This window comes from Paramisgurnus dabryanus, chromosome 2 (genome assembly GCF_030506205.2).
Source record: "Paramisgurnus dabryanus chromosome 2, PD_genome_1.1, whole genome shotgun sequence".
Taxonomy (NCBI): domain Eukaryota; kingdom Metazoa; phylum Chordata; class Actinopteri; order Cypriniformes; family Cobitidae; genus Paramisgurnus; species Paramisgurnus dabryanus.
Window position 1 is genome coordinate 7,428,901 of NC_133338.1, and position 2,500 is coordinate 7,431,400.

Below are 2,500 nucleotides of genomic sequence, written 5' to 3' on the forward strand. Positions count from 1 at the left end.
ATTAATTAAATATTTATTTATGTCATTTTTTCCAATGAATGCGTCCTTTCTGTAAGCATTTACTGATGTCATTGCGTTGCCACATTTGTCTTGAAGTGTCTCTCGAATCGAGTCAGCACTCGCTTACGGCCACACCACCCTGAGCACGCCCGCTCTCGTCTGATCTCGGAAACCAAGCAGGGTCGGGCCTGCTTAGTACTTGGATGGGAGACCGCCTGGGAATACCAGGTGCTATAAGCATTTAATTAATTAATTATTTATGTTATATTTTCCCATGAATACGTTCTTTCTGTAAGCGTTCACTGATGTCATGGCGTTCCCACATAAGTCTTGAAGTGTCTCTCGAATCGAGTCCGCACTCGCCTACAGCCACACCACCCTGAGCACGCCCGCTCTCGTCTGATCTCGGAAACCAAGCAGGGTCGGGCCTGGTTAGTACTTGGATGGGAGACCGCGTGGGAATACCAGGTGCTGTAAGCATTTAATTAATTGATTATTTATGTTATTTTTTCCCATGAATGCGTTCTTTCTGTAAGCGTTCACTGATGTCATGGCGTTGCCACATAAGTCTTGAAATGTCTATCGAATCGAGTCCACACTCGCTTACGGCCACACCACCCTGAGCATGCCCGCTCTCGTCTGATCTCGGAAGCCAAGCAGGGTCGGGCCTGGTTAGTACTTGGATGGGAGACCGCCTGGGAATACCAGGTGCTGTAAGCTTTTAATTAATTAATTATTTATGTCATTTTTTCCCATGAATGGGTTCTTTCGGTAAGCGTTCACTGATGTCATGGCGTTGCCACATCAGTCTTGAAGTGTCTCTCGAATCGAGACAGCACTCGCTTACGGCCACACCACCCTGAGCAAGCCCGCTCTCATCTGATCTCGGAAGCCAAGCAGGGTCGGGCCTGGTTAGTACTTGGATGGGAGACCGCCTGGGAATACCAGGTGCTGTAAGCATTTAATTAATTAATTATTTATGTCATTTTTTCCCATGAATGCGTTCTTTCTGTAAGCGTTCACTGATGTCATGGCGTTGCCACATAAGTCTTGAAGTGTCTCTCGAATCGATTCAGCACTCGCTTACGGCCACACCACCCTGAGCACGCCTGCTCTCGTCTGATCTCGGAAGCCAAGCAGGGTCGGGCCTGGTTAGTACTTGGATGGGAGACCGCCTGGGAATACCAGGTGCTGTAAGCATTTAATTAATTAAATATTTATTTATGTCATTTTTTCCCATGAATGCGTCCTTTCTGTAAGCGTTCTCCCATGGCACGGCGTTGCCACATTAGTTTTGAAGTTTCTCTCGAATCACGTCATCACTCGCTTACGGCCACACCACCCAGAACTCGCCCGCTCTCGTCTGATCTCGGAAGCCAAGCAGGGTCGGGCCTGGTTAGTACTTGGATGGGAGACCGCCTGGGAATACCAGGTGCTGTAAGCAATTAATTAATTATTTATATCATTTTTTCCCATGAATGCGTTCTTTCTGTAAGCGTCCACTGATGTCATGGCGTTGCCACATAAGTCTTGAAGTGTCTATCGAATCGAGTCAGCAATCGCTTGCGGCCACACCACGCTGAGCACGCCCGCTCTCGTCTGATCTCGGAAGCCAAGCAGGGTCGGGCCTGGTTAGTACTTGGATGGGAGACCGCCTGGGAATACCAGGTGCTGTAAGCAATTAATTAATTATTTATGTCATTTTTTCCCATGAATGCGTTCTTTCTGTAAGCGTTCACTGATGTCATGGCGTTGCCACATAAGTCTTGAAGTGTCTATCGAATCGAGTCAGCACTCGCTTACGGCCACACCACCCTGAGCACGCCCGCTCTCGTCTGATCTCAGAAGCCAAGCAGGGTCGGGCCTGGTTAGTACTTGGATTGGAGACCGCCTGGGAATACCAGGTGCTGTAAGCATTTAATTATTTAATTAATTATTTATGTCATTTTTTCCCATGAATGCCTCCTTTCTGTAAGCGTTCACCGATGTCATGGTATTACCACATTAGTCTTGAAGTGTCTCTCGAATCGAGTCAGCACTCGCTTACGGCCACACCACCCTGAGCACGCCCGCTCTCGTCTGATCTCGGAAGCCAAGCAGGGTCGGGCCTGGTTAGTACTTGGATGGGAGACCGCCTGGGAATACCAGGTGCTGTAAGCATTTAATTAATTAAATATTTATTTATGTCATTTTTTCCCATGAATGCGTCCTTTCTGTAAGCGTTCTCCCATGGCATGGCGTTGCCACATTAGTTTTGAAGTGTCTCTCGAATCGAGTCCACACTAGCTTACGGCCACACCACCCTGAGCACGCCCGCTCTCGTCTGATCTCGGAAGCCAAGCAGGGTTGGGCCTGGTTAGTACTTGGATGGGAGACCGCCTGGGAATACCAGGTGCTGTAAGAATTTAATTAATTAAATATTTATTTATGTCATTTTTTCCAATGAATGCGTCCTTTCTGTAAGCATTTACTGATGTCATTGCGTTGCCACATTTGTCTT

The 2,500-nt window shown here is 47.6% G+C and overlaps 7 non-coding genes and 3 pseudogenes across 7 annotated transcripts; all 10 read left to right on the plus strand.

Moving 5' to 3' along the window:
* The first annotated feature begins 121 nt into the window (after nt 1-121).
* LOC135784484 (5S ribosomal RNA) lies at nt 122-240 on the plus strand (annotated as a pseudogene).
* Nucleotides 241-361: 121 nt separating this feature from the next.
* LOC135784288 (5S ribosomal RNA) lies at nt 362-480 on the plus strand (annotated as a pseudogene).
* Nucleotides 481-601: 121 nt separating this feature from the next.
* Nucleotides 602-720, plus strand: LOC135784906 (5S ribosomal RNA). Its single transcript, XR_010546221.1, has one exon. It is a non-coding gene; the product is annotated as a 5S ribosomal RNA (ribosomal RNA).
* A 121-nt stretch (nt 721-841) lies between these two features.
* Nucleotides 842-960, plus strand: LOC135785077 (5S ribosomal RNA). The gene has a single exon (XR_010546388.1). It is a non-coding gene; the product is annotated as a 5S ribosomal RNA (ribosomal RNA).
* Nucleotides 961-1,081: 121 nt separating this feature from the next.
* Nucleotides 1,082-1,200, plus strand: LOC135784995 (5S ribosomal RNA). The gene has a single exon (XR_010546308.1). It is a non-coding gene; the product is annotated as a 5S ribosomal RNA (ribosomal RNA).
* A 125-nt stretch (nt 1,201-1,325) lies between these two features.
* On the plus strand, nt 1,326-1,444 carry LOC135785147 (5S ribosomal RNA). Its single transcript, XR_010546455.1, has one exon. It is a non-coding gene; the product is annotated as a 5S ribosomal RNA (ribosomal RNA).
* Nucleotides 1,445-1,561: 117 nt separating this feature from the next.
* Nucleotides 1,562-1,680, plus strand: LOC135783924 (5S ribosomal RNA). Its single transcript, XR_010545925.1, has one exon. It is a non-coding gene; the product is annotated as a 5S ribosomal RNA (ribosomal RNA).
* A 117-nt stretch (nt 1,681-1,797) lies between these two features.
* Nucleotides 1,798-1,916, plus strand: LOC135784396 (5S ribosomal RNA; annotated as a pseudogene).
* A 125-nt stretch (nt 1,917-2,041) lies between these two features.
* LOC135785214 (5S ribosomal RNA) lies at nt 2,042-2,160 on the plus strand. Its single transcript, XR_010546518.1, has one exon. It is a non-coding gene; the product is annotated as a 5S ribosomal RNA (ribosomal RNA).
* Nucleotides 2,161-2,285: 125 nt separating this feature from the next.
* LOC135785021 (5S ribosomal RNA) lies at nt 2,286-2,404 on the plus strand. Its single transcript, XR_010546334.1, has one exon. It is a non-coding gene; the product is annotated as a 5S ribosomal RNA (ribosomal RNA).
* Nucleotides 2,405-2,500: the final 96 nt, after the last annotated feature.